The 11529-nt window shown below is 40.4% G+C and overlaps 1 protein-coding gene across 2 annotated transcripts in view; it reads right to left on the bottom strand.

Annotated features, from left to right (window-relative positions):
- Positions 1–11529, bottom strand: part of znf281a (zinc finger protein 281a) — a 120111-nt gene that overhangs the window by 37706 nt on the left and 70876 nt on the right. The window contains exon 3 of one of the 2 annotated variants that reach the window (XM_056401142.1): positions 9278–9340. The gene's annotated coding sequence lies outside the window, so the exon portion shown is untranslated. Of the gene's footprint in view, positions 1–9277; positions 9419–11529 lie in introns of those variants that run through there. The other variant, XM_056401143.1, reaches the window with a different exon arrangement.

The following is an 11529-nucleotide window of genomic DNA, read 5'->3' as shown; positions in this document are numbered from 1 at the left end:
TTCTGAGTTAGAACATTAGAAAAAAGGTTTGAAAAGTAGCTCTTTGTCAGGTACATAAGTGTAAAACAGACTCTGGAGTGTGTCATTGAATAAATAGTCTTAGTTCTTCCCTATGGCTGTGGTTAGAACCACAGGATCAAGTACATGTTTTAGAGTCAGACTCAAAATACTGCATATCACACCTTGCAAACTAAGATTCTGTGCACAGGGAAAAGCTCACAAAATCTGAGAATATATTGAAGGACAGAGTCCAAAAATTACAAAAATATTTACAGGAAATCACGAAAAAAACAACCAAAGTAAGAAAGTCATACACAAAAACAATAACACTACAGGACAATCAACTGGGAAATAAAAGGGGAATTCAAATCTCAACATCTGGATACCTGTATTCTACCTTTTATTAAAATTTTCCAAAATATCAACAACAAATGGAATGCTTTCCAATTCTGCTTTCACATCTGGATGTCAAACAACAACTGAGAGACCAAGTGAGAACTCTCCTGTATGCATGACAACCAAAGAGCTAAAAGCTCCCTCTCATTTGCTCCAGCACTCTATCAGGTTTCGTTTTTCTGTGGGCAAAACTCGAGTTGTTGGACTGGTTCAACTGCCCCACCGTCACAAACCATAATCAATGGTTACTTACTATACTTACTAAGAAAATACTGTTTGCATAATACCACTTAATAGGCTATCTGTCAGAGCCACAGTCCATTATTTGAGACCAGTTCTGGAAACCTTCCCGCCTCCTCTGCTTGCTTAAACTAATGACACAGCGGACCTCAGTGACACAGTTTTCGTCAGTTACAGAGACTCAGCTCCTGTATGAGGTGTTTTCATTAGGAACCCATCTCTCTGACTTCCCAGCGCCGTCCTCCAACTCAGACCTGCCTCTGACATGTTAATATCAGCTTAAAAATGGGGGATGAAAAAGTTCGGAATGACAAAGAAAATCAGTCTCAAAAAAACTGCATCAATTTTCCAATTCCCATTCTTCCACATAAGATAGATTTGAGGATGTTTTGATATATAGCCAATTCATTTACAATTGACAGTTGCGCCATGTCTCTGTGCTGTGTTGCACCAACTGTGAATGAATGGCAAATTAGGCCACGTGTGGCATATAAAGGGAAATGTGCCTCACTAAACCACCTTATTGAGATACTGTACACACACGTGCGTCTGCAGATGCAGCAGGCGTCAATCAAAAACAAGCCACTTCTTTCCACCACAGTCACCACGGCAACATGGGTACCTCTTTGCCCTGCAGCAGTGGTGGTAAGCACACAGCTGAGGTGTTTACATGTGTGTGTTTGTGTGAAAGAGAGATCATCATTGTATTTTCCACTCCTCTCTTTTGCTCACTTTCATTTAGCAGATTCAAATACAGCATTTAACATGTGAGTGTGTAATGGTGTGTGTATGGGTAGAGTGTTGTGTGCAGATGAGCTGGACTGCTGATGTAAACTGCAGATATCAAGCGTCTCATCGGCAGCACTATGATTTATTCCTCCTCTACCATGGAGAGTAACCCTGTGGGAATCGAGAAAAAGAAAGAAAGCAAATAACATCAGCAGCGTTCATCGTTCTGTGTAACGTTTTAATTTCAACTTGTATGCTTTACAATGGAGGTAACCCCTTTTGACATGCTTTGAAAATAATTAATGGCTCACCGCATTGATTTTTCCATGCATATATTACCATAATACTTGCCCCTAGCCATTTGTGGAGAATGTGTAAATATTGGTTTTTTAAAGCAAGTGTCTGTGACTGGACTGAAGTGCTGGAATGAATAGTTCGTCTTTGGGTGCAAGTGAAGTCCTGGAATCCTCTGGGGACGTCCCTCTCTTTGTCCCGCCTAACGTAACCACGCTAAAGATCGAAGGACCAATCAATACCTGTCTCACTGCAGCGCTCCGACCCATGACCTGCGACGCAATCCATTGCTCACAGGGTTGGATAATCACTCTGCTCTGTGGGGACAGCTGCGTCAGGAGGGATTGGAGGATGGAAGTCCGTCTACAGCTCAGAGTGAAGTTTGGTTCAAAACCAAGCACGAAGACATCATGTCCCCTCACAAAGAAATCAATAGCCGTGAGCTCCATTCATCACAGCGGCACACACACGAGAATCTCAGACACACAGAAATGTACCACTTCCTTCAAAAACCTTCTTGATGCCTCAGTAGGATGTGTGTTTTATTTGAATGATTGCCTCTGCTGTGCTTTGGACACGTCGTGGCCATATGTCATCTCAGACTGGCAACCATCTGTGTTATACCGTATCTTTATAGAATTACTGCTCTTCCGGTGTGTAGTGATCAAAGAGAGGGAATTCAGCATCAGTCAGTTCAGCGCCCTACAAGGCATCATGGCTGTGGAGTGTAATATTTAGACTGTTTTCAGCTGTACACCTGTCAGATATAGAGGCTGTGCTGCTTGTTGTGTCCTACTACCTGAGACAGCGCATGTATAATCCGAATATAATATAGGCAGTGAGGCTGGGCAACATAGCAGAAATCAATATTGTGCAATAAGAATATTTTTTCAGTATTTGCATAGATCAATCTACAGATGCATGCAGAATCATACAGAATTATAAGTAGCACTCTCTTCTGTATGGATGAAGCCATGGTGGGCATCACTGCTTCTGCTAAACCCCCTGTTCTTCTTTTATTTACTCCACACAAACTAAAAATATTGAACAGATTTCTTTCGGTGTCTTGGGGGATTTTGCATGAGCTGTAAAACATTTTGAGAATCACGTTATTAAAAGTGACTCATAGTATGAATTTGTAGGTCAAATAGATACCGTATCGAAATATTGTTTCTATGTCCATCATTGAGTTATAGGCACATGGGTAGGACATGAGTGAAATTTATTCAGTGTATATGCTGCTTGGAATGAATGGGTTGCCATGTTTGGACGCCTCATCCACTGTTCAATCAATCCATAAAAAAGACAGAGGTTTAGAAGCTTCCACCAAAGGACAGTGGGCTGAATTTTTATTGCGTTTTATTAATTGGCATCAAAAAAGCAGATTTATTCATACAGCACTGTGTCTTATAATTAAAGGACAACTGAATGAATTCACTCTTCATATTGAACATGAATCGCTTTTTAGAGGCAACGCAAATGTCAGTTCATGACAAGCTAATGCAAAACGGTGTGAATTTGGTGTGGGCAGCACAAACTGGTTGACAGGCTTACTGACTGAACTTCATGAGCATAAGCAGACAAGAAGACCCTGGAGTTCCTACTAAGTCTTAAGTTGAATCAAAGGCTTATGTTTCTGTATATTATCCCTGCTGTGCATACCATCAGAATTCATTCATGAGAGATCTCAGCGTGTGTGGGATGTGTTTGGTTTCAAAGCAAATGTTGGAGGTGTGTTGATTAATAAAAGTTCAAGCCACTGGCATCATAAAACCTCTATTAGGCAGCGCACAATAAATGAAACCTAATGGCACTGTTAACCTCTCTCTCTCTCTCTCTCACACACACGCACACACTGTTGTTCTTGGGCACAATCCCATGAGACTGAATGAGTAATAATGAGATATTTGACTTCACAACAAGGGATGTGTGTGTAAGAGAGTCTATTTGCTTTTGGCTACATGTTCGTCCATTTGTCAAAGCATCAAATGGACACACACACACACACACACCTCCTGCCAAGAGTAAATCCATGCACTGCTACGCCATCATTACATTACGCTGAACATTTCCTCCTCTCTCTGGCCCTTCTAAATGAAAACCTGGAGTCTCAAACCTGTAAACATGAGTAATGATTTTCCTCCATGCTCCATTTATCTATTTACTCCCTCCCCCCCTTATCTGTTCATTTCCTTTTGGTTCTGTTCTCTTCTTCTTCTTTTTTACGGCTGCATTCTCCTGGCTACATTGTGCCTGATAAGCACTTTTCCTCTTTGGACAAATCGTTTGTCTGACGCTACCTCTTCTGTGAAATTGTACTTGTCACATGCAGGCGTGCACTTTAACGAAATATGATCGCACAAATTCAAACACACACACACATTTCGACATCAGAGGCTCGACCGCAAAGAGAGCGAGCTACCCCTCCCCTTGTTTCCCACTTTTCAATTCCTCACTTCACAGCCTTCAGCAAAAGCAAGAGAACTTTTTCTGAGACATTATTTGAAATCCATCTTCAGCCCCTGAAAAGTCTTTTACTTTTTAATCACACTCTTTCACAGGACTTTTAATCATACTCTTCCTGCAGTGGACTACATTGTATATGTGTCTGTGTGTAAGGGGGGGTCGGGGGACAGGGTGTAATATGAGGAGAGAAGTATGAGAGTGATGGGCAGTGAGTGAAAGCCAAGACAATAAAAAACGACCTCATCATTACGTGTAGCCGTTCTGTCTTTCCATTAGAAAGAATAAAATGACCCTTATCGCCCTGTCTTCCCTACAGAGGCATAATTGGGTTTTCAGGGGAAAATTTCTTAGGACCTAAATTGCATTTGTTCCGTCTCCTCCCAGTGCTGCCCCGCTCAGCCCACCCCTGCAGTGAACAGTCCATGAGGGCTCCACAGGAAATAATAATTCCTGTTGTCACACACTAATGGTCATTGCTGCATAACCGCATCGCCGCATGGAGAATAATAACATGAATTCTGTGGTGATGGGTGCCGTCAACTTATATATGAGGGTAATTTCTCGGGATGTAAGTAGGATGAGGTGCTGAAATTATTAAGAAAGTACCGAACGACCCATCGGTCATTTGTACTGTCTGATTGCTGCTTGTCTTCTGGTAATACTTGACACATAATTGTGGTTAATCACTTCAATTAAAATAAAAGACAGATTTATTCACACAATGAGGAATCTTATTGTGAGCATGGCTGCATTAAACTGCTTATGTGCCCCTAGGCAAAAATGAGCTCTGGGCCCATATTGATACATTAGGGGTGCATTATGTACAATATATATATAATTTTACAGTGGGATTTTGGCATTAATTGTGATATATAGTTAGTGTAGTTTAGTTTCTGGGAATTCAACTGGTAAAGCATAACAAAGCTCATCAACCTGACAAATCAAGCTGTGTCATCACATTAAAGCAGAACCCTGTAAATCTGATCTTTCCATAAAGAAGTCCTGATCACTGATTTGCAACATTGCTACCTATTGCCTAATTTAACCTGATATTAAAGGACCTATTGTGGTTTTCCTTATTTTCTGTCATATATATAATGTTACAGTGTCGGACGTCCATATCAAACATGGCCGAAGATTCAAACAATGAGGTAACAGTATGTAAATATATTTGCAGGATAGGTATTAAATGTACTCCAGCATACAAACAACCGACAGTGCAGATTTACTAAACAGTCGTTTGGCGACAGCAGAATAGGAAGTCAGGTGCTGCAGTGTTTACGCACAAGTTCACCATATCAGCTTCAAAAGTGATGATGCAATCAGCTGGTTCTTTGTTAGGGACACCTAGCTAATACAACAGTCCTGCAATAAATCCTCCTTCATGAAGGTTGTAATGTTGAGTTTTTGTTTAAACTGTTTCAGAAGTGTTGATTCAGCTGTATGATGGTTTTGGAGGATGTAGTTTGTGGTGCTGTTCAACTGTGTTGCATTATAGTTTTTTCTGTTATTAAGCCTACCCTCAATGACATAAACTGGGATGGACAAAATAATAGACACCTGTTAGTATAACGTCGTACAATATGACACAGATCACCTCTATTCGTTAATAAGTCAATCCAATAAGTCAACTGGTGATGAACTGAAAGAGGCGCATTTTGCTCCTGTTCAGTAAACGTGTCCTGTGCTTCATCTTCACAGAGCCTCTCCCCTCTGTCATAACGTATGGGGAAGAGTTGAGATCACCATGCCTGATGTTCACCCTCTTCCCTCAGCCTCCTTGGCTTTGATATGTAAAACCTGTCCCCGTGTGCCTGCCTGACTGACCCACAAAACACTGGGTGCACAGCTTGCTCCTAATCTGCATCACACCACGTCTGTTTTTAAAGCGGCCAAACACAGCAGTGCCCTCCTCACAAAGGAAGAATGCACGCTCTGTTTGAACATCTGGCTGTCTGTCAGCCTGCCAACTCTCCTGTTAAAGGAGCCCCGGAAATTTTCAAACATTTAACACTGGCAGATTAATTAAATCACACCAGTGTCTTCAAAGTATAGTCTCTGCACTATCAAGACCGCAGGTTCTCCACTTGGTGTTGTGGTAAACATGCATAGTTTCAGCAGGGAGTAACTGCAGAGAGTGATTATAAAGGTCTCAGTATGCTATCAGCGGGTAGGGACAACTAAAACTCATACATGATTCACACTTGATAATAATGACTGAACAATAAGAGTTTCTTCAGAAATTGGTAGGAACTCCACTGGAGCAATGGGTGTGTTCATTTTTGCAACCCTCTGCCAGCCACAGATATGTGACAATTGAATCAACAAACAAAACAATGTGTTCTGGGCTCTGAGAGGCTTTACAAGGATGTGTGCCATACGCTGCAGTGTTTGAAATCAGGGACTTCAAAGCATTTTGGACAGAATCACAGAAGACTGTGGCAACTCCAACTACACCTCACATTATACTGCTAAAACTACACTCATACACAGGTTACTGTTTTAGCTGCTCGCTTAGCAATGAGTTAAACCCGCCGTTGTCATTTCACTGAATCTTAAATACTGGTCATGAACATCTTGCCCTTTTGTCCTGTATTTATGTCTCTGTTCTAAACCTTTTCTTTTCTTTTGCATTTAAAATTTTCATGCTCATTTACATTCTCTTTTCGTTTTTTAATGCATTACACAAATCACTTTGAATTGCCTGTGTGTGAAAATGCTAAGCTAATTTGTCTTGCCTTGTTGTAATATCAGATGTGTCAGCTCATAAAACTGTCATTCAGCATGTTAGATCTTATTCATTCAAGTCAAATGGCATGTTGGATTACATTATAAATCAAACTGTGCGTTGCTACTTCAGTTTATTTTATGTGTTCATGGTACTGAGACTTATGACTGTGTTTTGTTTCCAAAATTTAAGAAGCTAAATGAACCTAACATTGTTCAGCTTCTCTTAATCATTACATACTCTACATTCAGTGTCAGGCCCTGAATGTGTCCAGCACACTCCAGGTAGACATTTGCATGGATGCCGAAGGAAAGCCAGATTCAAAATAAAAAAACATAAAACATAGTTTTAATGTGAAGCCAACGTGTATAACATGTATCTGTGAATTGAACATCAGCTGTTTTGGTTACTGCAATCATAAAAATAATCAATAACAATACAGTACATGACAGACTTTAATTTTGTGATATAGTTACATCTCTGTGAAGCACTGGCATCTCTTCAGATCTGCCTCATCATGACTCAGCCTTTAGTTAGCCACAGATACAGAAAACAGAAAGGGGGCAATGGTTAGAGAAGAGCTGAACCACTGTCTGTCTCTCTGTGTCAGTCTGTGTCGTCACCTTTCCTCTTATAGACACAATGCAATGCAGTACGTTTGACACCACTGACAAACTATGTCAGCAACATGTCAGTAAAACATGTCAGCCAGCCTTTGGTAACACACAGCGTGATATCAGGTACTCTAATCATCCTCCTCTTTTACCTTCTGACTTCCTGTCATCAAAACCATGTGTACTTTGATAAACTAGGGAGAGATGACAGAGAAAGTATAGCACATCACACTTGTATTTTTATCTCTACATGTGGACCTTTTATGTCTTTGCCTCTTAACTCTGCTTTCATCTCAGCAGCATGTTAGACACAGGTTGGGGGTGGGAAATAGATAGGTAGGTAGGAGATGGTTAGCTTAGCTTAGCACAAAGATGGGAAGCAGGAGGAAACAGCCAGCACCAGTAAATGTATGAACAAATGAGTCTTCAGTGTGAACTGTTTCCACTGATGAATCAGTAGCTTAAATGAACTATATAAACTAGTAAATAGCAACTGGTGAACTGGAGATCTGGCTGTAGACCAGGGGTCTCCAACACCCCTGTTTTAGAGTAGCTCACCCAAAGGTTCAGAGAACATAGTCTGTAGAAACCATGGATGCATAGTACAAACTTTCAGCAACACAACTTCACTCAGTAAATCTACTCCACATACACAGACATAACGCCCTTCTTCAAAACCAAATCCATTATTTGCCAGTTGTCAGTCAAATGAGTTGTTTTCATCAGATATGACGTAGGCGATATGCAGTGATAGCAACTCTTCTGGATAACAGAACAAATAAAATAAACTTTTCCAAGAAACCGGAAATATGTTGCCATGGATTAAGTGAGTTAAGATGTGAGCTTCAACTTCAGCCCTGTTTTTTTTCATCTGATTTGTTTTGCTGATCGGTTTGAGTGTTTTGATATAAAATGTGCATAAGTGTAAATCCCACAAGAGTGCCAACTGCTGCACATGGACGACAACCAGCAGCTTCCACTGTTTATACAGAGTAAAGGCCAGAACAGGAAGAATCCAAAGTTTGGTGATATCCTCCATTTCAAATATCAAACACGTTAAAAAAAAATGGCACCGGCAGTGACTTTAGAAAATCTTTAGTTTGTGATATAAATATACGATTTTAACTCAACATCAACTGACCCAGACTGGAACAGAACCAGCCCAAAATCCTACTCGTAATCAGATCAACAGTCATAATGTGTCAGAAAAGTGTCAGTGACCATGAACCTTTGAACTGAACAAAAGATTCAAATCAGCAAAGTGATTGCCACCACTCCCACTACCCAGCTTCTCTGATAAAACATAATAGGCCCGCACTCACTTGTGATAGTTCGTAAGCTTGAGAGATGCTTGTGCATGGTTTGTGTTGCCGTCAGGCTAACTGTTCCCCCCTGTTTCCGGTCCTTATAATAAGATAATCTAATCAACCACCTGCTGGCAATAGCTTCATATTTACCACGCGGATATGAGAGTGGTATCAGTTTTCTTATTTGAATCTTGGCAACTAAGTATTTCCTAAAATGTTGTAGTCCATTCACATATGTTCTGTGTAATTCCTGAGGCACATTATAAGGCCTGTCAGCTTATAAATCAAAGGTGACAAACTTTTAAAAAATGTGCTTCAGGACAAACAAGGTTTAAAGGCGCAGATGCAAAGGTTCACTTTGACATTCATGGTTTATTGTCTCTGAGTTGAATGAGAAAACAAAAGCTGTTGGAGGACAAAACACTTCCTGATTAAATCATCATGCTGCCCAAAGCAAAACAAGCAAAGAAAGAGAGAAAGGGTAAGAGTGAATGCCAACTCACTTTAGTCTTTCTTGAACTATTTTCCTCCCCGTTAGTTCCACATCAACGTTTAAACATTTCTTCCTGTTTAAAAGGAAAAAGGAAGTAAAAACATTGGAAGCAAGATGGTGGGATTCGACCTCTTCAACCCAGACATGCATTCGTTGCAGGCGTTTTACACGGACAAGAAAACATTTGCTGTCTGACAGACAGACAGACAGATGGCTCTGCAGATGATTCATTTCCCTCGGCCAAACATAGCTGATGTTTACCAGCAAGGACACAAACAGACTTTTACGTAAGCACACACACACACACACACACACACACACACACGCACGCACACACACCTGTCCTGATGCATCATGAGGCCCTGGAAGAATAGATATTCATGCTGTGTGCAATACAGGCCACGAAATGAGGCAAACTTTCTTTCAGTTTTTCAAACCAGCTGATTACAGATAATATTTGAAAAACAAAAAAACGTGATTGGTAAAGTTCAGTCGACCTGAGTTTGCGATCAGACAGGAGCGCGTCAAAAGCAGAACTCTGAGCTACAGTATATGTGCTGAGAAAGCTGTTTTTCTCCCTTGCCAGGAAGTTCAGTGTTCCTGTCAAAATAATAGGAACAGCACAGAAAGTGAAGTGACAAAAAATGTGGTGACAGTGTGAATCTAAAGGCTTATTATTATTATTAGCTTAACCTGATCACTACATTCAACTGCTTTTTAAGACACACCGTTATAGACTTTTATTTGCTTTGAGTGCAAGAAAAAGAAGTTCATGAAAATGTGAACGTCAGTATGATCTCCTCTCATCTCATTTTTATTTTTTTTTTTGCTTTGCTGTTTTATGTTCATCTGTAATTTGTCTTTGTTGTTTTGAGTGTTTGAAGATTATTTGTTTAGTGACGATGGCAGTTACGACATGAGCTGTGCTCCATCCATTATGGTGCTCATCAAATTATTTAGTGACCACTTTCATTGTGTTAAGGGAAACACCGTGGAGGAAGCGAGTCCCATCAGGATTAATAAGCTGCTGTGTAAGAAGCTTGAGAGCAGTCAGAATGGATTTACCTATATTAGTGTTAATCTTTGCCTCTGATGAGTTGACAGACTCTAATTCATGGCAAATAATTAATAATGACTGAATATCTGACTGCTGTCAGCTTACATTTGTGGAGGTTAATTGTTGCTGGTTCATTTTGTTAGCTGTTGCTTTAGAGATGATCCTGTGAAAGGCAAAGTAAACACAGCTTGAAGTTGAAACACAAGTTAATTTGACAATTTGGCTCCATGGTCATTATTTGACAGGCTCACACATTTGTATACATTGTAAAATAAATTTGTAAAGATGAAATTGCAGTTAAAGTAAAGAACGTAAAAGTAAAAGCACCTAACAGTAGTGTACATGTCGTTTCTGTTCTGTCGCCACAGTGTTTTCTCTCACCTGAAATACACACCACCTTTGCTCACATGATAAAAAGAACAATACTAAACTTCTATTGTTTTCAAAAACCCCCAATACAAGTGGTCACAAAGCTCACTTTTATGGTTTACCATGTGACTGGTTTGATGCATACACCTGGTTTATGGGAAGGTAATAAGTAAAAGCAAAGATCCAGTCAGCTACCCAGAAAGGTTTTTTTTACATAGGCTGTATGTTACATTCCACCCATAGGTGAATGTAATTATGTAGGTGTGTAAAGTGTTTGTTTACTGGGCTGTTCCTCAGGCTCGGTGGGCCTTGGCCCTGGATCCTCCATCCTCATGTTGTTGGTTGAATCTGAGGACCTGCAGCCAATCAGTCCAACACTCTTATTAGTGAATAAACGATCTGTGTCAGCTTAGAGACTTTTTGATTGTTAAATATCAGTTATTAGTTACTGTATGTATAATTTTATCTGTAGTTGGTAAACTCTGCCAAGATGCTGTGTAGGGGAGAACTGAGGTTGTAACACTGTATATAAAGATGGACATAGTCTCTGTGGCATCACCCTTATGTTTATGAAGAACAGTTATGAGACTCAGAGTGGGCTGCTCCACCGTCACCATCTTGGCAGTGCCGGCCTCCACCTAACATTGCGGGTGTGTGTCAAGGATGGATTGGGTGTTATGGTGTACTGTATCTACAACAAATACCCTCTTTAAACACCATCTGTTTCCTGCACACTGGGTTTGTTGAGTGCACACTGGAGGATACTCTGAGCTGCTTGGAGAGCACGTTTTTGGGGTTGAAGAGTCATAACATTAGACAGGAAACTATGCATTTTC

This window comes from Seriola aureovittata, chromosome 17 (assembly GCF_021018895.1).
Source record: "Seriola aureovittata isolate HTS-2021-v1 ecotype China chromosome 17, ASM2101889v1, whole genome shotgun sequence".
Classification (NCBI taxonomy): domain Eukaryota; kingdom Metazoa; phylum Chordata; class Actinopteri; order Carangiformes; family Carangidae; genus Seriola; species Seriola aureovittata.
The sequence above is the reverse complement of the archived record's forward strand: the minus strand, read 5'-3'. Positions and strand labels throughout refer to the sequence as shown.